The 26,635-nt window shown below is 42.4% G+C and overlaps 1 protein-coding gene across 2 annotated transcripts in view; it reads left to right on the top strand.

Moving 5' to 3' along the window:
- GABBR2 (gamma-aminobutyric acid type B receptor subunit 2) overlaps positions 1 to 26,635 on the top strand; it is a 984,619-nt gene that overhangs the window by 250,671 nt on the left and 707,313 nt on the right. The gene's annotated exons all lie outside the window — the stretch shown is intronic.

Below are 26,635 nucleotides of genomic sequence, written 5' to 3'. Positions count from 1 at the left end.
GGGGCAGATGTGCAGGAGGTACAGTGGTGGGAGGGATGAGAAGGGGGTTCAGTGATGGGACAGAAAATCAGGGGGTACAGAGATCAGGGGGTTACATTGGTGGGACAGATGAGCAGAGGGGGTTCAGTGTTGGGGCAGACGAGAAAAAAGGTACATTGGTGGGACAGAGGAGCATGGGGGGTACAGAGGGGGGGGCAGATGTGTAGAGGGGTGCAGAGGAGAAAGGAGGTACATTCAGGGCCGTCTTTAAGGCAGGGCAAAAGGGGCAGCTTCCCAGGGCCATGTCATTGTTGTGGGGCCCAAAGCAGCTGCCTCATACTTGCCAACTATCCCAGTTTACATTCCCTTGTCCCTTGAAGTTTTAGTCCTGTGCTGCTACTAATGCTGCCCAGCTCTGCCCTATTGTTGTGTACAGATGACTCACCTGCAGACCTGTGTTTACATGTAAATACTGGCATTCATATGTAAATAGCAGTCACATGCATATGTAAATAGCTGAGGCCAACGGCATTGATATGTAAATAAAGGCAGCATTTATAGGTATATCATGCCCCCCCTGCAGTGAGGAGAAGATGTGCTGTAACCTATCGCAACCAGTGAGCATTATTACTGTACAGTAATCTCCAGCAGCCAATCAACAAGCAGAAATGTGCTGTAACCTCTAGCAACTAATCAGTGAGCCTTAAGGAGTGCTGTAACCTCTAGCAACCAGTCAGTAAGCAGTAATGATATGCTGTAACCTCTGGCAACCAATCGCAATTGCTGCCTGATCTGATACAGTAAACTGATTTTAAGTCTGGCTGCTATTTATTGTATGTCTCAGAGAAGGTGGAGAGCGAAATTGCATGGGGGGGGGGCCCTAAGAAATTTTTTGCCCAGGGTCCAATCAATATTAAAGACGGCCCTGGGTACATTGGTGGAACACATGAGAAGGGGGTTACAGTGGTGGGGCAGAAGAGCAAGGGGTACAGTGGTGGAACACGTGCATAAGGTACAGTGGTGGGGCAGATGAGAAAGGGTGTTACAGTGGTGGGGCAGATGAGCAGATAAGTTCAGTGTTAAGACAATTGAGAAGATGGTTCAACAGTGAGACAGAATAGCACGGAGGTATGGCGGTGGAGCAGATGTGCAGGGAGGTACAGTGGTGGGGCAGATGACAAAGGGTGAACATTGGTGGGGCAGATGAGCAGGGGGTTACAGTGGTGGGACAGAAGAGCAGGGTGGTACAGTATTGGGACAGAAGAGCAGGGTGGAACAGTGGTGGAACAGATGATCAGGGGGTACAGAGGTGGGGCAAATGTGCAGGGGGTTACAGTGGTGGGGCAGTTGTGCAGGGGATTACAGTGGTGGGGCAGTTGTGCAGGGGGTTACAGTGGTGGGGTAGATGAGCAATGGGGTACAGTGGTGAAACATATTTGCGGGGGAGGGCAGTGATCTGAGGTGTGAAGGTGCATGATCTAAGGTGTGGAGTTGCTGGAATTGGAGCTGATCTGAGGCGTGAGAGTCGTGAAAGTGTAGGACTTTAATTTCTCACTACTAAAGTAGTTTACAGCATTTACTTTATAAAAAATCCTTTTCGTCATTGAGAGTGTGAAATTGACATTTTTTTGTTATAAAATCGGCACACTCAATTTCTTTGAAAACATTTTTTGGCACATTGTGCTCAAAAGGTTGCCTACCCCTGAGTTATTGTGTATAATATATTCTTGTAGCACCTGGCAAAGTATACATTTGCAACATATTTGTCTCAATCTCTTTTATTTATATGTAGAACATGCTGGAGTGGCCAGAGCTGAATGAGCACTAATTCTGCATAGTTATACTTATAGACAACACCTGGCTTAAGGGCCAGTTCACAGTAAAATGCGATTAATGTGATTCCTCACATTCTGTTTGACAGCCCATTCATTTGAACACAAGCACTGCTTTTGCAAAGCATGCTGCACCAAACCACACGGTGCTGTGGTACCATGTGGTTTGATGTTCAAAAACATGCTACATTTGTGAGATTTGTGTGATTTGTGTATATGGGGTTTCATTAACAATGTCTCCCATGTGCAGTCCAAAAAAACACATGAAACAGGCCCTTCTTTCACTGCACTCCATTGAGAACCAGCCCTAATTCATAGTTGAATCCTGAAAAACTCCATCAGAGTTGGGTACTGGGTATTAGTATATTACCCAACAATGTTCATATTAAAATCCTATACATGCAACTTACACAGGTTTATATAGTGATCAAGCAGTAGATTGTAGGACAAAAGTAGAAAGAAAGTATACATTTGTGCAGGTCTGACTAAAAATTTTTTTTTTCAAAGGCTGTAGGCATAGCTCCCAACTGTCCCTGATTTGGAGCAAAGTCTCTTTGTCCCCCTTTCCTCCTCAGTTGTCCCTCATTTTGGTCTGGTCTATACAGTTGTATTTAGAATTTACTACTTATCTATCAAAAAGTGTTTTACAGTGCTAAGCCCTTCATGCAATGTCTAACTTGATGTGTTTGTAAATTCTAAAAGCCAATATAAAGGAATAGTAGTGGTAAAAAAGTACTTATGGGTTTAACCAATCATCTTTTTTGTACAATTCTCCTTTAAAGGGGCGTGGCAGGGTGTGTGTCCTATGCCTACATACTTTTGCTAATAGGTGTCCCTCATTGGCATCTTAGAAAGTTGGGAGATATGGCTGTAGGTAACCAGACACCTACAGTCTTTGGTCCTAGTTTTACATTTTTGTACAATATTTTTATTTTTGACATGGTTACATTACGATGGTTAACCAAAGAGTGAAGCAGATAAGCTTTAGGACCCTCAGTGTGCTGCAAAGCCAACAGACTTGACTGAATATTGTTTTTTTCCAATAGCAGGTTTATCCAGTGCTAGGTTTGTAGTTTACCCAAAGAACAAGAATAAAGAAAGATGGCATGCCAAGATGGAGGCCAAAATGTAGATGTATTTAAGGGCATGGTCAATTAGTAGCAGCCATTTTAATCTATGCATGTTATAAGAAAGGTACCCACTTGGCAAACTTGTTTCTCCCCTGCCCTCCAATCATAGTATAACTGTTGATAATCCAGGATGCAGCCCTCACATTTCTCACTTACCTACTAGCATTTTGCGAGTGTAAAATGAGGGCTGGCGAGCAGCTGGGCTGCCTGGGAGTGGGAGGGCAAGCACTGCTGGCAGGTGGGGTTGATTGGGAGCCTTTTTCCCAGCGATCGCCTCAGGGAAAGAGAGCTTGGAGGAAGAGGAGAGCCACGGGATCAGAGTGCAAATAGCCCGCTGTTACAGCTTATATTACAATTGCCTCCGCTCTGCTTGCCTTCATACACAGCCCCGCCTCCTTTTGACTGGAGCCTGTGATAGACAGAATGCATCCCAGCATTGAACCAGTGTTCTGTCTATCACAGGCTCCGGGTCAGGAGGAGGCAGGGCTGTGTATGATGGTGGGTAGAGTGGAGGCAATTGTAATGTAAGCTGTTCTGGCATGCTATCCTGCTCTGTTATCCTATGGCTCTCCTCTTCCTCCACCCATGATCCAGCCATCCTCTTTCTTCCTCTGCCCAGGGGAGGCTGCAACGAGGGGCACAGTGAGGCTGAAATGACGGGCACAGTGAGGCTGCAATGGTGGGCACCGGTGAGGCTGCAATGTTGGGCACAGTGAGGCTGCAATGGTGGGCACAGGTCATGCTGCAATTGTGGACACAAGTCACGCTGCAATTGTGGGCACAGGTGAGACTGCAATGGTGAGTACTGGTGAGGCTGCAATGGTGGGCACAGGTGATGCTGCAATGCTGGGTACCAGTGAGGCTGCAATGATGGGCACTGGTGAGGCTGCAATGATGGGCACAGGTGAGGCTGCAATGATGGGCACAGGTGAATCTGCAATGGTGGGCACAGGTGAGGCTGCAATTGTGGGCACAGGTGATGCTGCATTGGTGGGCACAGGCCACATGGGCACAGGTCACACTGTATTGATGGGCACTGATAAGGCTGCATTGATAGGTACAGGTGAGCCTGCATTGGCAGGCACAGTTGAGCCTGCATTGATGGGCACTAGCGAGGCTGTGCTGAGGGGCACTGATAAAGTTGTTGTTAATATTTATTTTTGTAACTTAATCCTGCATAAAATGTAATTTTATGAGATCATTTATGAGGGCGTGCTTAGGGGTGGAATTAGGGGCAGGGAAGAGTAGGGGTTGGGTGGGGCAACTGGTGGCGAGTAATCCTTGAGGCATGGGTAGTAGGTCAGGGCACAAGGTTTTGGGCCCTACAGGATGTATATATACTGGAGGCATTCTGGTGGCTTGTTACTCACAAGATCACCAGGTGAAAATAGAAGGGGAAAAAAACAAAAAAAACAAATGCAGCCAGCACATCTAAGGATTGATAAGCTGCAACATATTACATTTTTATTTTTAGGTTTAACCACCTCCCACCCGCCATATAAACAAGTGATGGGAGTGAAGTGCTCTCTTGTACTGAGTCAATTTCATATGACTTGTGCGCCTGCGGGGGCTGTCAAATCACAGTTGATCACATGAAAACAAGGAAATGCCAATTATTGGCTCTCCGCGCCTCACACAGTGCTGTCTTTCATTGCCCATCACAGCTGGCTCATTAATGCCACCCATCAGTGCCCATTAGTGTCAATCAGTGATGCCCATCAGTGCCCCATATCAGTGCCTACCAGTGCGGCATTTCAGTGCTCATCAGTTATGCATATCAGTGCCGCCTATCAGTGCCCATCAGTGCTGCATATTAGTGCCTCCTCATCAGTGCCACCACATCAGTGCCCTCTCATAAGGGCACATCAGTACAGCCTTATCAGTGCCCATTAGTGCAGCCTATCAGCGCACATCAGTGAAGGGGAAAAAATACTTATTTACATAATTTTCTGACAGAAATTAAGGAAAACCTTTATCTTTTCAAATTTTCAGTCTTTTTTTTTTAGCAAAAAATAAAAACCCAGCAGTTATTAAATACCACCAAAAGAAAGCTCTATTTGTGTGGAAAAAAGTTAAAAAAGTAATTTTGGTACAGCGTTGCATGACTACGAAATTGTCATTCAAAGTTTCAAAGCACTGAAAGATGAAAATTGGCCTAGGCAGGCAGGGGGTAAAAGTGGCCAGTATTGAATCGGTTAAAGGAATAGTTCAGCTTTACCAAAAACTTGTCTAGGCAGATAAGGGGCATCTGAAGATAACATCAAATTTCGCAGCTCTGACTAAAGTTGTATAATGCTCTTGCTATAGGTGTCAGCCATATCTTATGAAGAATTGGGTTGGAAATTACTGCGCTAAACCAAAAAAATTGTGAAAAAAGCAGCTAACACTCAAACAAACAAAGTCCAAACAGAATATAAAAATACAGCGTTGCGCTAAAAACATGTATGTCCATAATAGTCGAGTCCAATATCTCTGGTAAGCATGTATTAACCTTGTGATTCACTTTGAAGACGTCTACAGTTTGATGATCCTTATGGCTATGTGACATCCCGCTTAGTATTCACTTGTTGATGGACACTTTATGTTTCACCAATTTATATGTGGACTTTTTTTCACTAATAGCTTGTTTGATTAACTGCACTCACAAGTTTGTGATTTTTTTCTATCATAGTGTGGATGGCTTAGCGCTACATACTCATCACTATCACCGTTTGGAATTTTTGTCACATTCCGCGTAGCTGCTTTATTATTAGGTTTTAGTTTTATCACATAGGGAAGGCGCAATAATTATTTGCATTCCCCATTTTTCTTATAGTGGACACAAAAATAAAAACGTTGGGCTTTTTGAGAGATCTCTACAGGTCTTTTAATGGTACCCTAGGATTCTTTTTCACTTCCTTCAGGGTTGCATGCTTGTTTTTTTTTTGTATTCAACGCTATAAATAACTCACATCTACATTTCTCATTCAGTTATGAAGAATTCATTGTTTCATAGGCTACCATATGTTTCAAGTGAAGCCATTGTACCTGGGTTTCTCTGTCATTTTCTAACATTGCAAAAGCCTTGCAGCAGTTCGGGATAAAAACAGGAAATAATACAATATAATGTATGTGCCACTCTATTCTTTGTTTTGACTTTGAAATTTAATCTGCAGCCTTAAAAAGCAAACTGCTTCTTCAGTTCATAGTGCAGCTGATACATTATCCTCCATTGATTTTCACATAAAATGCACAAAAAGCAATGTTCTCTATTCAATGAGTCAACAAAACGTTTTAAGGAACATGTAATGCAGACAATATAGAACGGTTCCACTGTTATGAGCAATTTAAGCCGAATTTACCAAGTTAGCTAGTTTATTAGGCAGTATTATTTTTCTAGTATGAATGAGTGTAGCTCAATGTCTTGAAGATTATTACTAAACTCAATTATTGCCTTTCTTCAGTACATTTAAGTATAAAGTTTTCACTCAGTAATTTTAAGCCAATGGGATGCATGCAATGCAGCAACACAAACAGAATCAAATGCCCTATAGATGGTTAAATGTAATGCTCTATGAAAAATGATGTTTCTGCTTTTTTGCATAACGTACATCTGACTTCCAGCATTAAGAGAGTATCATGAGATTGTAGGACCCACCTCTCCCCAGACCTACCTATAATACCTTAACTAAAATAAGACCACGAGACCATTATTTAATTTTGGCAAAACTTGGCCACGGCACCTTTATTGGTTTTCAACAGTGTATTTATCATCACCATTTATTAAATCACGTAACCGTAAATTCAACCAAACCGAATTCTATCTGCTCAGTTTTTAGAACTCGAGCAGTAGCACAATTTAAATATAAATAACAGTCCCCACAAGCCGGCCTTGACCTCAAGGACGGCCCACCCCACCTGCTGCGGCCACGGCCTCCTCTATGTTATATTGCAGGCCTAAATTGAATATATCTAAACCCACCTCTGATAAGTGCACCCCATCAAGTCTATACAGTCCCGGATAGCCACCTTCTAAGTCTACATGCCGATAAGATAGACCCCCAAGCTTGGGCATGAATTTCTCCATTGCCCTATTAACTCTTTTCCTCATCTTTTCCATAACCCTCCTCAGGTCAGAGGAGAGCCAGGAAAGACGAGGGACTATCTCTGAGAAGACTAAAATTGTGCCCGGGAAAATAGTGCTAAAACGAAGGAGGTCCCTCTTGATCATAAAAATCAAATCTAAAGTTCTAAGGTTCCCCAAATCATTACCGCCTAAATGTATTACCAATATAGAGGGTGAGGGCCATATTTGACATAACCTGTTTAACTGAAAATAGAGTTGATACCACTGAAGTCCTCTAATGCCCTTCCAAAGTAAGTGAAAAGATTCTGGTTGTAATGACAGATTCGTTGAATAACTGTGTTGAGACGCTCTTTTTTGCGCCCAGTATATAAACGAATGTCCCAATATCCACACCGTGTGTTGTGCACCTGGAAATTAAACAAAGAGATTAGGACGTACATATAACCGAAAACATTGGGAATTCCACCTCCCCATTTCTTTAATGTCCGCATCCGGGAACCCTGACCGGGCCGCTTCAGAAGCTGCACCTATCCTAAATGAGTGTGATGAGAATTTGAAATCACTCAAACCCAGCCGTTCTAAACATTTTTTGAGTACTGCATCAAATTGATATTTTGTCAGAGGCCTCAAATCTGCTTGAATCAGGAAATGCCCCATTCCCGGTGGTCTAATAGCCAAGAATTGTTTAACAGCTGCTACTGGGCACACTAATATATCCCCGAATTCCTGCAAATGGACCCACTTGCCCTTGCCACATTGATCCGTCTTGGAATATTGCAACCAAATGTGTACCCCATAGCTATCCACCACCACCCGTTCATTCCTAATACCTGAAACACCCAGTCTATTTGCAGGCACCAATTCCGAAATGCGGAATGCTCCGAAAAAGGCCAGTGTAAATGCTGTCTTGAACAGTAAAACCTCATAAGCCGAGAAACATATGACTTCAGTCATCCTACAAAGGCCACCAAGGATGTCGAGGGAGATCGGTCTTCTATCATCCGCCAAGACTGTTGACCTCCTGTAACCCTTTAGTGCCTGTTTCAAAGAAAAATAAGAAGAACAAGGTTGCAGACCCCTCAGCTTAAAGAAAAAGGAGATACCAGCCAAAGCTTTCGTTATATAACTATATGAGTAGCTTTGCTGCATTAAACTATCCATGAAGGCTAAAAACCTGTCTTCGGATGGTTTTTAAACACAAAAAACTCCCACACTGGCAAAGGACAGCCAACTTCTCCAGGCTGCTGAGTAATCGGCCCACATCTTGGGCGCTAAAGACCTCTGAATGGCTTCAGATACTTCCTTCATACCACTTCCCACAGATAGTCTGGGCATGGAATGCCATCTCTGTCCACTTCTGGGTGCAACAACCGAAAACGGTCCATCTGAAAACGAGATAAAGAATCGGCTATGTTATTTAAAATCCCCGGAGTATACTTAGCCTTCAGCCAAATGTTGAATTTAAGGCACCTGAAAACCACCTGCTGAAGAACTTTAATCACTAATTCAGAACTAGATGATAAACAGTTCACTGCATACAGTACTCCTTTATTATCTATCTCCACTTGGAAACGCTTATTCAAAAAATTTGAACCCCACAGTTCCAGAGCCACCAAGATTGGAAACAATTCCAACAAAACCACATTCTTAGTAACGCCCTGCTGCGCCCATGACTCAGGCCAGCTCGCACAGCACCAATGATTCTGCCAGATAGCACCGAATCCTTTCGCGCCCGCTGCATCCGTGAACAGTCGGAAATCTGGGGCAAAAATAAAATTAGACTGAAAGAAAGACCGGCCATTATAACCCTCTAGAAACCTAAACCACACCAATAAATCCTCCTTAATCGAGACAGTCATGCAAATGTGATCCATAGGGGATTTTATACCTGAAATAGCCAGGGAAAGGCGTCGTGAAAAAATTCTGCCCACTGGCATAATTCTGCAGGCAAAAGCCAGAATACCAAGGAGAGACTGCATGTCCCTCAACTTGATTTTCTTCTTTTGCAGAGCTTTGGTAATCAGACCTTTCAATTTGCTACGTTTCGCCTCGGGTAAACGAAACTCCATCATACATGTATCATTATCAATGCCTAAAAACTCTAATACCGTACCAGGCAAGCATGTCTTTTCCTCAGCCAGTGGAACACCAAATTCCCATGCAATAGCTTTAAATAACTCCAACAATTCAGCACAATGCAAATAGTCTGATGGTCCTACAAGCAAAAAATCATCCAAATAGTGTATAACACTATCCGAACCAAATCTCACACCCAAAACCCAATGTAGAAATGTGGAAAAAACCTCAAAATAGGCGCAAGACAGTGAACACCCCATAGGGAGACACTTGTCAAAAAAATATTGTTTCTCAAAGAAAAACCCTAGGGAATTGAAAGCCTCCGGGGAAATAGGCAGGAGACGAAAAGCTGATTTTATATCGGCCTTTGCCAACAAAGCCCCAGTGCCGCACCTCTTAATTATATTGATTGCATCCTCAAATGTCGCATAGGAAACGGAGCATAAGTTTTCATCAATATCATCATTCAATGAATCTCCTTTTGGGAACGACAGATGATGGATAATGCGGAAAGCATTAGGCTCACGCTTAGGAACTACTCCCAATGGGGATATCCGAACATTAGGGAATGGCGGATGCTCAAAGGGCCCTTCTATACGCCCTTCTGCCAATTCCTTACACAACTTATCCCTAACTATCTGAGGGTACAAGTCTACTGACTTTAAATTCCCCACTAATATACAGCCAACCCCTGAAAAAGAAGGTAAAGGAAAGCCTTTAGAAAAACCTTCAATGAGGAAACGTGCCCTCTCCTTGTCTGGGTAGCTGTCCAGCCATGGGCGCATTTTTTCCAGCCTCACTGGAGTGCAGGCTTTTTGGAAAAATATCCCTCTGCGCTGGACCAAGACTGACATTCACATTCTTTTTAAAACATTTCGCTGCTGGGTGTGTACCTGCGCAAATTGAACATTCATGTCTGTATTTACAAGCCAAATTCCAACGACACTGACTTTCATTGAAAGCAAAACAACTGCCTTTTCTAAAAGCCGGATTTGCAGCGGTAAATGCAGCTGGCCTGGGTGACACCGACTTCTGAGGGAGTATCAAATTGAGCCACAAACCAACATCCTTCATTCCCCATTTTAATGCTGGGTGTATGGACAGTTTCTGGCGAAAAGACTCATCATAGTAAATCCATCCCAGGCCGCCAAAGCTCCTATAAGCCTTTAATATATGGTCCAAGTGTTGGAAAAGACCCCCACACAGCTCTGGGTGCTTCTCCGCTAGTATGCCCGCATAGATACAGAAGGCCTGTAGCCAATTGTTAAAAGACCTGGGGACCCTGTAACACGCTCTTTAGGCTTCGAAAACAAGGGGGGATGGGAGTCCCGCGTCTGCTTTGGTATTTCCAAGCGGCCAGACTTGCTCAATTGTCTACTGTATATTCCAGACTGGAAAAACCGGAGTGGTTGCAAATAGAGCGACAGGCCGCCCCATCATATACCTTAGATTTCCTGCTCTGGGTCCCCGCCAAAGAGAGGCCCCCCATTCTCTCGCCCACCCTCTCACAATCCCTCTCCCTCTGGGATAATCATATTTTTAATAATCGGGACTTCCCACCAGGGACGGATATTAAGTCCTTCAAGTGGTGGTTGGACAAGGGGCTGTACCGAATCGGTAATTTCTTCACACCCTCAGGCCCTATCTCCCTGCAATTTTGCAAAAAGAAGCTAGAACTCCCAAATACGGAACTATTTAGATTTTCTCAGATTCAACATTACCTTCATGGGATCTGGAAGGAGAAACCGGGACCTCCGCGCTTTACCGATTATGAAGTGTGGTGTGGTCAAGCCACTGATCAGAGAGGGGGGATCTCGGGTTATATACCAAGCTCTTGCCCAGAATAGCAGTAAAACACCCTTCATGCTGGCCTGGGAAAAGGATCTTCTCATTCAATGGGAACCGGAGTCCTGGTTCTCCACCTACTCCAGAGCCTATAAAGGAATTAAGAATGTTTCTCTGATCGAGGCTAGCATTAAAGTGATGACTAGATGGTATTTGACCCCGATTAAATTGGCCCAGATGTTTGCCTCGACCAATCCCTTATGCTTTAGAGGATGTGACATGGCAGGAACGATGGTCCACACTTGGTGGGAATGCATCAAACTCAGACCATTCTGGCGGAAGATGTTCAACCTGATCCATCAGGTGACAAATATTCAGATCCCCAGAACCCCTTCTGTGGCCCTCCTGAATGGCCCCATCCCACAAAATAGCAAGTATACTAACATTTTGATTCACTTTATGTTGCTGGGAGCCAAGATCACCATAGCCAAATCTTGGAAACAGCCCAGAGTCTCCCTACGAGCAGTCAAACATAAGATATCTTGGATTATGACCCAGGAGAAAATGACTAGCATTTTATTAGACTACAAAGACAAATTTGAATTCATTTGGGAACCTTGGGCCCAGCATGTCGGCATTTCCCTCATCACTGGCATATAGCATACTTTGGCTTGTTGGGCACTCGGGCCCCGGCGTCGGTTCGACTGGCTCCCCCCTTTTTTCTCTCCCTTCCCTTCGCTTTATCCCCTCTACTAGATGAACACCCCTTACAGTTAGGTATACTGTGCGAATCTTCAGTGTTATTAGCCCATCTGGTGTTTCTTAGATCCTTCTGGTTTCCCTTAGCTGTTCTTTCTACTCTCTATTGTGTCTCTTCACCCCACTTTTCCCCTTTCTTTGACTTCTATCAGTTTCTTAGCATCTTAGCCTCATGATTGATTCAGAGGATAACGGTAATTTTTTACTGACTGGTTTCGAAAATCTAATGGCCTTTCCTCTGTAGGTCTCACTCCTGTTTCATAGACTCACAGGTCCCTGGGACCTTTCTGGTTTCATATTGGGAGCGGGAGGACGTGGGGGACCTAGGTTGAGCTTGCCTAGCACAGCAAGTTCCCGTAAGGGGTGCTGGGTTGGACCCCTGGGGGCTCTGGTCCTCCTCACCATTTTGTCGCCAGGGACTCCTGTAGCCATACAGCATGTTCTTTTTATGTTTTGTTCTTTTTCTCATTTATGTTGATCTAAGGCCCCCAGAGGTCCAGGGCTTGTTTCACTTTCAAAAATATTTGTCTCACTGAAGGCTGGTCAGTCTTTGATGTCTATCTTGAGATATTGTTTGTACTTCTTATTTGATTGTATATTTTTGAAACTCAAATAAATACTTTGAAAGTAAAGACCTGGGGACCAGCCTACGCCTATTTTCCTCACCTCTCTCTTCCCCTTTCTTATCTGATCTAATCATAAATTCCTTGTAGGAAGGGAGGAGCGAAAGTATGTCTATATATCCCCCTTCCATATTTTATCTTTTACTGATACATTTAAATGACATCCTAATGGTGACATCTCACATGGCATAACCCCTTTCATGCATGTTTCAGGTACATCCAGTGCATTAGAAGGTGCAGCTGTGTGTAATGATTCAGGACCTGTAATGTCATCCTGCAATCCCCTATTGATATTCCCATTGTGAACTGTGAAATTAGTAGGAGCAGGAGATAGCACAGCAACAGAGGGGTTAACAGGCAGCGGTGCCACAGCAGAAGAGGGAGGCACAGACACCTGAAAAAGAGATTGAACCAGAGAAGACAAAGATCCTACTAACCCATTCAGAATATGCAGTTGATTTAACTCACCAGCTGCTGAAGGCTGTCCCGCATCATGCTGACTTTCCACCTCCAGAAGTGCTGCTGGGTCTGGGGGTTGCAAGGAATACCCAACCTGGGACTGCTGAGGCACCTCAGCTCGCCGAGTGCCCTGCTGTGTTATTTCAGCTGCAAGCTGCCTTGCGAGGTGCTGCACTGGCGTTCTCCCCGTGGGTTCTGCTGCTGGCTGCTGTACTTGACTCCGCCGACCGCCTTTGTCTGTTGGTGACTGGGAGTAAGTTAGCCGTTTCTTCGAGCCGCGACGGCCCCTTGACACACCGACCGAATCTTCTGACCGTTGGTGAGGTCCGCTCTCCTCGCGAATGGGTGGCTCTTTCTCTCTCCTCCCTTCGCCATTAAGACCAGCCTGCTCGCCGCCCACCGCCAAGTCTCCGCCTCCATCTTCTTCCAGCTGTACGGCTGAGTCTGACTCTAAACAGCGGCGAAGCCATTCCTCTCCTCCTGCACTGCCTGCCTTCTCCAGGAACTGCCGCAATAAGGATTCCATTATGAGGAGAGCTCCAATCTTCTTGGTGGTCCACAGTCAAAGAGGAATACCCCTTCACCTGTTAACCTTTTATGACCTCAGGAAAGCTTCCAGCACATTCCCTTAAACCTGACTGGCCCTTCCCTAAACACCTGTTTTCACCTTCTTAAAGGGACCTCACCCAGCTAAACTAATCTTAACTGTTCAGCTAGCTGCACTCATCTGTAATAGCTGACAGAGGGGGGGGGGATTATGGGGAGTCCACAATCTCAAGAAAGTGAACGCATAATGCGTCCCCTTTTTTCAATAGGAATGCATTATAGGTCACCTGTCCTGGCGGGGTTCCTAATGAAAACTTTGTTATATTGCCTTGTGATTTCTATTTATGCCTCTGTGCAAAAATATATAATGCTGCAGTAATATACTTCATCTGTATTGCTAAATGGCACTAGGAGGCTTGTGAACATGTTTTGTTTTTAAACATATTTTTGTATGTAAAGTATACATTCAATAAAACAAGAATGGAAAGATTTGTCTATAATAAAAGGGAAATGCCAAAATGTTTAAGAAAATATAGGACTGTTGGATGTGAGGATAAGGGAAAGTGTTGCAGAGTTAAAGGGGTTGTAAAAGTTTGTTTTTTATTTTCTAAATAGGTTCCTTTAAAGTGGAGGTCCACCCTAAAGTGGACCTTCCGCTCATTGGAACCCTCCCCCCCTCCGGCGCCACAATTGGCACCTTTCAGGGGGGAGGGGGGTGCAGGTACCTGTACAGTACAGGTATCTGCACCCACTTCCGGCGTAGATTCTGCAGAAGGTACGCCCCTTTCCGCAGAATCTACACCCCTTTCCGAAGGTCCCCCGCTGCCTGCTGGGAAACACACGGATCCCAGAGACAGCGGGGACCATCCTTTTTGCGCAGCGCGACTCGCGCATGCGCAGTAGGGAACTGGGAAATGAAGCCGAAAGGCTCCACTTCCTGATTCCCATACCCAAGATGACGGCGGCAGCACCCGAGAGACGATCGAGAGATCGGCTTCGGGTGCCGACATCGCGGGCGCGCTGGGCGGGTAAGGGCCGGTTCACACTGCAGGCGCGGCGAGGCGTCTCCGACTTGCCTCGCCACGGCCTGCGGCGACCTCAGCGGCGACTTGCAGATGACTTCTGTATAGAAGTCAATGCAAGTCGCCCCCGAAGTCGCCCAGAAGTAGTACAGGAACCTTTTTTCTGAGTCGGAGCGACTCGAGTCGCTCCTCTCAGAACGGTTCCATTGTACAGAACGGGGGCGACTTGCGGGAGCGAGGCGAGGCGAGTCGTGTCGCCTCGCATCGCCCGCTGTGTGAACCGGCCCTAAGTGTCATTATTTTAAAAGTCAGCAGCTGCAGTATTTGTAGCTGCTGGCTTTAAAAAAAAAAACGGCGGACTCCCGCTTTAAGCTAGTGCATTGTTGGTTCACTTACCTTTTCCTTCGATTTCCCTTTTTTTTTTCTTTGTTTTCTTTGTTTGAATTTCTCACTTCCTGTTCCTCCTCAGTAAGCTGTTCAGTAAGCTGTTCTGGCTGACTAAACACCGCTTGGATGATGGTGTGAAGTTTACTGAGGAGAAACAGGAAGTGAGAAATTCAGACAAAGAAAAAAAACATTTAGAAGGGAAATCGAAAGAAAAGGTAAGTGAACCAACAATGCACTAGCTTAAAGGAACCTATTTAGAAAATAAAAAACAAAGCTTTACAACCCCTTTACGGTTAAAGTGGCCCCCACTCCTGCGGATATCAAGATTTTGTTCTTGTGTTTTTCTTTTGCTGCCTGGAAATATGTATACCAATCTTGATATAAACTGAAGTGTATTATGTAAATTTAGGGGGGTGTTTGATAAATATTGGTGGGGTGGGTACGGGTAAGTGATTGTTGTATAGATGTATATTTGTTTTTTGTCTTTTTATACAAATAAAAATTACTTAAATTTTTTTTTATATTTTCACAGCTTAGTATAAAAATAAAAAAGTGAACTAAAGCCGGTTTCACACAGGCTTCAGAACTTCTTGAAAGTCTGCTAGCAGCTTGCTTAACAACTTGCGGACCACCCACCATACATTTACTGTGACATTTACGGTGGCCACTCTGTGCCAGATTACATAGCTAGTTTGTGATCTGGCACACTTGGGCTTGGGGCATGCACACCGCCAGGCCCGCTTAGTGACCCGCTCCTGCTGTGATCAGACACAGCAGAGGCCCAGCAGCGGGTACGGTGGACTCAGTGTTCACAGGCACCTGCTCATTACACAGTACAAAGGCAGAATGGCAATCTGCCTATGTAAACAAGGCAGATTGCCAGTATGTCAGAAGGGAAGGTATTGATCCTGTGTTCCTGAAAAGCAAGGATCTTTGCCTTCCCCTAGTCAAAGCACCCCCACACAGTGAGTAAGCACAGGCTAGGCACGCGGCTAACCCTTTAATCACCCTGGATGTTATCCCCTTCCCAGCCAGTGTCATTAGTACAGTGACAGTGCATATTTTTTAGCACTGTATGAGTGTTCCTGGTCCCCACAAAGTGTCAAAAGTGTCAGTTAGGTGTCCAATTTGTTTGCCACAATATTGTAGTTCTGATATAAGTCACTGATTGCTGCCATTACTACCCTGTTTCCCCTAAAATAAGACCTAGCGTGATTGTCGGTGTTGGCTGCAATATAAGCCCTACCACCCAAATAAGCCCTACTCTGTTTCCTCAAAAATAAGCCCTACCCTGAAAAGAAGACCTACAAGGACTTTAACTAGGGCTTATTTGGGGGGTAGGGCTTTTATTGCAGCTATCACCGACAATCACACTAGGTCTTATTTTAGGGGAAACAGGGTAGTAAAAAAAAAAAGTTATAATAAATAATTTAAAATATCCCATAGTTTGTAGATGTTCTAACTTGCGCAAACCAATCAATATACACTTATTGTGATTTTTTTAAACAAAAATGTGTAGCAGAATACATATTGGCCTAAATTAATGAATAAATTAAAAAATGTTAATTATGTATTGAATATTGTTTATTTTTTATTCAAAATTGTCAGCTTTTTTTGTTTATAGCACAAAAAATAAAAACCATAGAGGTGATCAAATACCAAAAGAAAGCTCTATTTATGGGAAAAAAGGGCCAACTTTTTCTTTTGGGTACAGTGTCACACGACCCTGCAAGTGTCAGTTAACCCCTTCAGATCCACGCTATAGCTAAATGACGGCTACAGCGCAGACCTACTTTGCCAGGAGGCCATCAATAGATGGCCTCCCCTTTGCATGCTCCCCGCGCGAACCCTGTGATCACTGGGTCCCCGACCCCTTACCATGTGATCAGCTGTCAGCAAATGACATCTGATCACGTGATGTAAACAGAAGACCAATCACCAGCTTCTGTGCAAGGGACATCAGTCCCAAAGAGGAAGGTGCACAGCCATCTCATCTGTGCCCACCAGTGCCACCTGCCAGTACCACCTGCCAGTGCCCACAGTGAATAACAGTGCCACGAATCAGTGCCTAACAGTGCATAACAGTGCCAGCAATCAGTGCCACCTATCAATGCCCATGAGTTCCACCTATCAATCCCCACCAGTGGTGCCAATCAGTGCCACCTAGCAGTGCTGCTAGTGTCACCTACCAGTGCCAATCAGTGCCCATCACTGCCACTCATCAGTGCCCATCACTGCCACCTATCAGTGCCCATCAGTGCCAGCTATCAGTACCCCATATCAGCGACACCTATTAGTGCCCTTCAGTGCCACCTATCAATGCCCTTCAGTACCACCCATCAGTGCCACCCATCAATGCCACCCATCAGTGCCCACCAATGCCACCTATAAGTGCCCACCAGTGCCGCCTATCGGTGCCCATCAGTGCAGCCTCATCAGCGTACATCAATGAAGGAGAAAAATTACCTGTTTGCAAAATTTAATAACAAAATATAAAACAGTTTTGTATTTTTTTTTCATTTTTGGTCTTTTTTTATTTTTTTAACAAAAAAAAAGGTGATCAAACACCACCAAAAGAAAGCTCTATTTGTGGGGAAAAAAATTATAAAATCGAATTTGGGTACAGTGTTGTATGACCGCGCAATTGTCGTTCAAAGAGTGACAGTGCTAAATGTTGAAAATTGGTCTGGGCAGGAGGGGGGTTTAAGTGCCCAGTAAGCAAGTGGTTAAAGTAAAACAGTGCCGTATCACAAAAAAAGGCCTGGTCATGAAGGGGATAGATCTTCTGGAGGTCAAGTTGGTTACCAGTTGCCAACCACTCTATAACAGCTTTACTGCTACAGGGTGGCCGCTCTGTTCAGAATCATGTATATATATGTGATTCTGCACTTCGGGGTAGAGGGCGCATAGCACGCTGCTCCTGCTATGATTAGTCACAGCAGAACCCAATGAGTGGGTGCCAGCCAATGGATGACCGCCAGTATCCACTGATTCAGAAAAGGGAGGCATGCGCACAGAAAACCCCCCAAAAAAAACTTTTTAAATGTGCCGTGCCCCAATATTTGAAGGACTATCTCGATACCACAAAAGACATTAAGATTTAAATTTTTATTACATAGAAAATTAAACAAAATTATATAATGCAGAAAAAAATAGATTAAAAGTTACAGAGCCTAAAAAAATGCTTTATCACATTCATGTAGGTATACAACCATGATACAGAGGCGTCTCCAATCTTTGTTGTACAGGAGAGACTAATGCTTCACAATGGAAATTGATGCCCAAAAATCAATGACATTGTCAATTGCTCTCAACTAGTTTCGCGAACAGTAGTCGCTTCTTCAGGAGATATTTGGAACATGTCTATTTTGGGTAGATAATAATTTCCAGTTAAGAAAAGAAAAAAAGAAATTATAATGACAACATATGAATCATATATTTATTACAGGGAGTTTTTTAACATGCATTGACACATAGAGAAATGAGGCTTACCGGTCAGAGACCCCACAATGGTCGCACAGCTAGGGTGGTGCCCAGCTATCAGCTGGGTAAACCACCCTTGGGGACGAACACGGGAGAACACATTTTTATCAACTCTATAAAAAACCTTTTTTTACCATTACTGTTTAAACTGGCACTTACACCAACCTGCTGGGGCGCGCCTATATATATAGGCATATTACGCTGCCCCTTCCCCCTCCCCTCCTCCCTTCCCCCCCCTTCCCCCCTCTCCCTTTTTCTCCCCCCTCCTCCCCCCCCCCCCTTTCCTCAATGCATTCCTAACTCACTATATTGCTGATTGTGGCCATTTTTAATTATTTCTATTACAGTTTAATGTGCCTGGACAACTCCTTTGAAAGGATTGGGAGTATTTAGTCACTGATGGATCCCACAAAATTCAGAGGGCGTACATCAAGATCCCTTACTTAAATTATATTACCAAAAAAATTGGGTTAATATGCTACAGAAGTGCACAGACTTAAACAGCACACCCCTAAGTGCAGACAACAACTCATATAATGATATATACTAAACCTGTGTAGTGTCCCAAAATCTAAAAACCATATATGCAATATGCACAGTAAGAGTAGGCTAATGGGTCAACCTTAGGTATTCCACTTGTAATGGCAGGATTAAGTCCCTATGTTGAACAGATAATGCACCCAACAGGTACCATGCTATGCATATATGTTAATATCATACAATTGTGCCTGTGAACATAATACACTGCCAAGATTACTCCATAGACAGTAAATATTAATGTGAAATAATAATAATTTCTGCGACTCCAACTCCGTTACAAAATATATATCTATTTATGAGAAAACCAAATGTCCATATAGCAGTTATATAAATAATATAAATAAATACAAAAAAAGCTGTAAAGTTAAAGTGCAAAAAACTTTAAGTGCAAAAAAAGTGCAAACCAACGCAAAAAAGTTTTATATATAGGAAGTCCAGAAAAAATAAATAGATTATAAGCACTATTAAGGTAGTGCCATTCACCCTACTTTCTTATATCATTTTTACATCTTCAGTCCTCTAGGGGGTTGTAGATTTAAGGGCGGCAGCAACCGGTTCATTTAATCTAAGTGCGGCCTTGTATAGTAGTATAGTAATTACTTGTGATATTTAGGATACCAAAATATAAAAGCAGAAATGTGAATAAAAATTTTGATTTTGTAATTGAATCCAGTTTAAAAATGTCTAAAACCTGGGTGAATCCATTTAATATTGAACCCCATGATGTTATTAATATATAAAAAAATACAATACACACACACACACACACACACACACACACGCATAGAGATTAACAAACCAATTTAACAGGTTTGACATCCCAACCTGTTTAAGATTTTTCCCAGCCAGCAGATATCTTCACACATTTCCATTCCGACAATAAATTAGCATATTTTCTTACACACATTCCCATAGCAAAATGCAGAAGAGGAAGTGAAGACAGCCACCAGTAGCAGTAAAGGGCTCCCACCTAGATGATAAAGTATGTACAGTATTTAGGTACGGTACTTTAACTGGCTTATAAATCAGGGGAATCAGCATTAAGTGCCAGGCTTAAAGTCAATATTTGACTTTAGATCAGCTTTGAGGGAAGTTACGTGTTCTCTTTGATAACCCATCTTTCTTCAGTCTAAATTTAAAAAGCAATAATGACTTTTCCCCTGCCCTGTATGACCATGCTAAGCAGTGATTAACTGCTATAAACTACATTATGGGGGAAGAGGGAGGATAACATGATCCCAAACACCCAAAAGAAAAGGATTTTACCAAAGGGCAAAAACAGAGCAGCAGGAAAGAACTGCAAAGGTATCTATGGGAGGTGGAGGGGGTTAATTACTAAAGAAAAATCCACTTTGCACTGCAAGTGCACTTGGAAGTGCAGTCGCTGTAGAGCCGAGGGGGACATGCAAGAAAAATAAAAAACAGCATTTTAGCTTGCACATGATTGGATGATAAAATCAGCAGAGCTTCCCCACATTTCAGATCTACCCCTTAGATTTAGAGCGACTGCACTTCCAAGTGCACTTGCAGTGCAAAGTGGATTTGCCTTTTGTAAATAACCCCCCCAACGTGCTTTAATTTGACATTACAATATTTTCTATCTGTACAGTAAAGTTTATATACGTTTTTATAATAAAATGTATACCAAAGTTATCTTCAATTGATATTTCTAGGGAAGCAAAGACAATGGATCTATTGATGGATACTTGTAATTTTAAAAGATACAGTATAGCAAAAACCAAATGACTCTTTATCAGGGAACTTGAGAGCACGGTAAATAAAATCATCAGACCATTGTCTTTCACAATGAATGATGTAGTATCGTCAGCTGAAAGAGAGGTTTTCAAGCTGTGACTCCTAATGAATAGAATAGTAGGATGTTTTTGTGTACCTTGATAAAAAAAATGGCAATCAGTCAGTGGTAGAGATAAAGAGAGCATAATCCTTTGCAAGTTTGTTGGGTGTGAAAAATGCTGCTATGATTCCAGTACAAGGATTCACCATTGTTCCAAACAATATCTCAAAGCTTAGAACGCAGGTGGAAATCACCTATGCTTTATGTTTATTTTCTGAAATGGAAAGGACAGTATTTTGTTACAGCCAAGGAAACTAATTGTTTAGCTTCAAAGGTGCTACCGGTACTGCTATGAGTGTTTTAACCCAAAGAAGATCTCTGCTAACACTTTTTTTTGTAACCAAGCGGGTTATATAACAAACCAAGTGCTTTCACAAAAAATTACTGCATATTGGATTCACATTTTTGTTATTATCATATACTTGTGGAAGAACAAGAGTGAAAATGTGTGTGTTGCTACCCTTCAGAGTGTCATAACTGTCAACAGTAAGGGCAAATTCAAATACAGCATGGTTTCCAGATTTCCTATATCCTTTACTTCTGGCCACATATGTTTGGAATACGGATTTGGACCTCAGCTAACTGGTATATTAATAACGATTCTTGCTTAAGATATTAAAACAAAATTATTAGGAATGAGCGAAGTTCACGCAAGTCAGAAATTGAGGCAACCTTGGGCAGTTTGATTATGTACCAGGATTTATGACTAAAGGGCAGTGTGAAATGTGTCCATTCTGGCCACATTTGAAACATGTTTATATTTCATAGTTTCTAAGGTTGAATAAAGACACCAGTCCATCCAGTACAACCTGAGTGAGTGTCTACAATTGTCCCTATCCTTGTACATTGCACACTCACATCTGTCCCTGCCCTCAGGGAGCCCACAATCCAAGGTCCCCATTCATATACTAGGGCCAGCTTTAGACAGAAGCCAATTAGCCTACCTGCATGTCTTTGGATTGCGGGAGGAAGCCCACGCAGGCACAGGGAGAACATGCAAACTCCAGGCAGGTAGCGTCGTGGTTGGGATTTGAACCAGCAACCCTTCTTACTGCTAGGTGAGAGTGCTAACCACTACACCACTATGCCACCTGAAGTTATATTTGTGCTGGCATTGTTGAGCCTCCCCAAAATGTGGATGAAGATACTGCACCGTGTGAACAAAATATCTTCTTAGCTAAATTGTAACCAAACGTAAAGACCTAAATCAAATATGCCATTGCACATGTTCCCTTATTGTCAAAAATATGAGAACATACCTGGGGTCAGTTCACATGACTTTTGCCAAACTGCTACTGTTCAAATTTTAATTAAAATCCCATTGAAGTGAATGGAAGTCAAACCTGAAAAATCACTTCTGGCCATTGTCAAGGCTAATAGGCAAGGAATTGTCAAACGAGGGGCATTTTAAGTTGGGCACTGTTCTGAGAGACATGTGCCAATTCTGTTCAGTAGGGAACAGCTATTTTAATAACGATTAAAATTAAACATGAAAAATTCACAATTCCTCCAACAACATGCTTGGCGATGCCATAAACATGCCTGCAAATGTTCTCAAATGGTGCTCTAATGGTCATGTATATGGAACTGGCTTTGAATTTAAATTGAAATATATGTTTATGCTATTCAGGTCTCTGACTCAGTGTTCAAATTCATACCACAACCCCCCCCCCCCCCACCCATATTCTCTTCCTCCGGTTGTGGTTGTGGTTTTGCGGTTGATAATATTGACAATAAAGTTACCTTATGGCATTCTGAGCCACTGGCTTCCTTCTATGAATATCCAAAATACTCAAAATACTAATAGATGAGAATACTTGAAGTTTTAGGTGTGAGACTATCTTTCATGGACCCCTTTGCAAGATAGTGAAATCTGTTTTCCTCCAACAATCCTTGAGTGTGTGCTGACAAAGCTAGACAGTGAAACGCGTTGACGCACAGGGACTCACTGCTATATACTATTCATGTTCATTTTTGTCATGTATTGTATATATGTTTTTGATTCTTCAAATGTTTTTGCTTTTTTGTACCATGTACTATTATAAATAATAATAAAAAAAATATTTCCTCCACTGTTCATTGTGCCCTTAAAGTCTAACCTTTAGGCTACTTTTTTACCCTAGTTTTTCTTATTCACAACAGGAGTCAATCTACGGGTGCCAGGCACTTGATGTCCGCTGGCAATCACCAATCATCGGGAAGAGACTCAGAACGATGCTCTGCATATTTAAACAAGGCAGAGTTCTGTTCTGACAGGGAAGAAGGGATGGATTTTGTGTTACTGCAAAGCAGGAACTAAAATCCATCTCTTCCCCCAGTAAAAGCAGCAAATACAGTACACAAAAACAATGGCTAGGCACACAATTAACCCTTTTATTACCCTAGATGTTTAACCCCTTCCCAGCCAGTGTTTCTAGTCCAGTGACAGTGCATATTTTTTGTGTCACTGGTTCACAAAAGTGTCAGTTAATGTCCGATTGCCCACAGCAATATGTTGCAGTCCCACTATAAGTCGCTGATCACCGCCATTACTAGTAAAAAAAATCCATAAACATATACCAGAATTTTCTGATGCTATAATGTTCACATAAAACAATGAGTATACTCTGATTGGGATTTTCTTACCAAAAACAGAATGCATATTTTTAAAAAAAATTATTGAATATATTTTATAGCAAAAAAGTAAAAAATATTTTTTTTTTTCAACATTTTTATTTTTTTGTTTAAAGAATAAAAATGCAGTGTGCTCAAATACCACCAAAAGAAAGCTCTATTTGTGGAGGAAAGAATTACATAAATGTTACGTACAGCATTGCATGACCTCAAAATTGTCAGTTAAATAACACAGTGCCGTATTGCAAAAAGTGGCCTGGTCATGAAGGGGAGTAAATCTTCTAGAAGACAAGTGGTTAATTCTGCTCATTGTTCTTCAAGCTAAAGGCTGTGACATGAGGAAAAAAAACCCCCTGCCTTTACCACAATGGCTGCACACAGAGTCACCCGTGCAGAACAATGCATAGCAAAGTAAAGTAAAAGATCAGTCCCAGGGAGACCACCAGCAACATTGCTGACTAGTTCTTTTCCCTCTGCCAGCCTTTTTCTTTTGCTTCATTTGGTCTTTAAAACCGTGAAACACTGCATCTGGCAATTTCCTTTTTGTGGTACCTTGTATTTGCATTTAGCTGATGTAAGAGATAATAGACTTCACTTATTCTACAAATGGATACACATTTCCTAGATACAGCATTTCCATTAATGTTTGACAATGTATAAAGGTTAATTATATTGAACAGTGCTGCATACAAATGGTGAAGACATAGATGTTTATCCATCTGATGCTAATGTTATTTTAGGTTAAGAAAACATATTTTGCTTTCACTATGGTATTATGTTCAATTATAGCATTTTTTTAAAAACTTTAAGATCTAGTATAAATGACCTTGAGTTTAGAGTGTTTAAGGTATGAGGCCAAATTTTTGTGTTTTGCTTTGAGATGTCAAAGTTGACCATAGAATACGTTGGAGGTACATGAAAAACGAAATATAATTTTCATGATTGCATATGCAAACTATATGTTAATATAATAATAAATTGAACTTTTTAATGTTAGGTTTAATAATCTTTAAAATACAACTATAAAATAGTATGCTGTACTGTTGCATGCTGCTTGGTAAAAAATGAATTGTAATGCCGCGTACACACGACCGGACTTTTCGACAGACTAGGTCCGACGGTCTTCCCACCGGACTTTCGGCAGAGGTCCGATGGATGAACGGACTAGGCCACACACGACCGGACTAAGTCCATTCGAAAGTCTGTTAGTTTTGAACGTGATGGGCTAAATAGGACTAAACAAGGAAGTTCAATAGCCAGTAGCCAATAGCTGCCCTTGTGTCGTATTTGGTCCGTCGGACTAGCACACAGATGAACGGTTTACCTGATTTTTAGTCCGTCGGACAGATTTTAAACATGTCTTATTTCTAGGGGAAAAAAAGTCCGCTGGAGCCCACACACGATCGAATTATCTGACGGATTCCCATCTGCCGGACCAAGTCTGCCGGAAAGTCTGATCGTGTGTGCGCGGCATTAGATTAGAGAAGGGTAAAACCCTATCAGTTTATATTTTGCTGTCTGTGTCCAGCTTGTGATATTTACATTCACTTCCTATGCTACAAATGCAACAGGAAATCAGAGAAAATCTCTACAAAGAAAAAAAAAATCCCTTTTTAAAAAGCTATCATGGAGACAGGTATTTCCACTGGAGGATATTCCCTAACCACTTGCTCTAGTAAAAACAAGTAAAGAAAAAAGTTCCTTTACATACACTTTAATTAAAGAAAGCAAAACAAACTCATGTGGGTAAGATAGAAATGCTTCTATGGTCCATTGCCATATACTGTATAAGCAACTCTAGTCACAGGGATCCCAAACACTGGAAGAAGAGGAAAAGAGGCTTTTTAATAGGACTGAATGCAGAATAATTATCTCAGTAATTGAGATTTCTTAAAAAAAGACTGCAATAACATTACAGGAAGGATTATAAAACTTAGAAAGAAACTTAAAGAGGTTGTAAACCTTTGTGTTTTTTCACCTTAATGCATCTTATGCATTAAGGTGAAAAAACACCTGGCAGTGACCGGCCACCCAGCCCCCCCCCCCCATTTTACTCCCCTGAGCCCTGGAACTTGACCCGCCAGGGATGCGCTGTCTCTCTGCCCAGGGTTCTTGGCTCTTGATTGGATAGATTGATAGCCATTGGCTGTCAATCAAATACAATGATGTGGGCGCCGGGGACAGGGCCGAGTGATACATTTAGTGGCTATGGACACAGAATGCTGGACTTGGGAGCACGCCCGCAAAGTAACTTGGCGAAGCGCTTCCCCTAGGGGGTTATCTGATGCGGGGAGGAGCCTCGAGAGCCGCAGGGTACCCCAGAAGAGTGGGTCCGGGGCCACTCTGTGCAAAACGAGCTACACAGTGGAGGTAAGTATGACATGTTTGTTATTTTTTTTTAACAAAATCAATCCTATACAATCACTTTAATTCCAGTCAAATTAGAGTAAAGTAGAACTGTAGGCAAAACATTTTTTTTTTCATTTTAAATAAAGAAGAGGAGGGTTATAACCCCTGACAGATTTTTTTCACTATCTGTGTCTTATTACGGAGATTTCCCTTCACTTCCTGTACTATAGCCAAACAGGAAGTGAAAGGAAATCCCTGAAAGTTAAGGGAATTCCTTGGGGACCCCCAGGTCACTAGAACTCGTGTCCCCATTGGAAGATTCCCCCTCTATTCATTTTCTGGGGACAACCCAACATTTGGGATTTTCTTTCACTTTCACTATCATGATAATGGTAAACATGACCATAGAGAGGGTGAGTCTCCCTAATGGGGACTCAGATAGCAATACAAACCGACAAATGTTCTTATCACAAAAAAGTGGTCCCACTGCAAAGTTTGTAGTATATATTGACAGTGACTCTAGAGGAAAAATATAGTACTTATTCTCTATGAACACGAATCGGGTCAGTATGGAGTAGAATCTGTGTCTTGGATCCGAACGTCCAAACTGTCACATGTTATAAGTTGTTACATGAGTCTACCTGACTGGCTGGAAAGGCCCTATTGATCTTATAGCTGAGATGGAATGTTGTGGCTGTTTGTGTTTGCCAGGTGCATCTGTTCCACCTGGCAGACACAAACAGCCATGCCATTCTGTTCTGTCTGTCTGACAGGTTTTGAACTTTCTTCTCAGCTGTTTCCATTTTTATTTCCAAATATATGTGTTTGTTGCATTTATTCCCACTTCTGTGTCGTTGATTTGTTTAAATTTTCAATAAATTTATATATATTTTTACTATAATATTGTTTGTGGTTCGTTTAAAGTCCCAATCTTAGGAACCTGTTTTTTACTTACTTTTATGTTATTATCCCTCTCCAGTCTATACAAAAAAAGTTTTGCCTTTAGCTATAATTTAAAGTGAGAGTTTCAGTGTACACAGGCAAGTAATGCAATTTACAAGGGTGAACAGCGGCGCTAGATATGGTGATGCAATTTAGAAAGGTGGATTCTAATGTATATATTATATCTAA

Source organism: Lithobates pipiens, unplaced genomic scaffold (genome assembly GCF_037356315.1).
Source record: "Lithobates pipiens isolate NorthernLeopardFrog02 unplaced genomic scaffold, aLitPip1_a1.2 Scaffold_19, whole genome shotgun sequence".
Taxonomy (NCBI): Eukaryota; Metazoa; Chordata; class Amphibia; order Anura; family Ranidae; genus Lithobates; species Lithobates pipiens.
This window is presented reverse-complemented; position numbering and strand designations above follow the sequence as displayed.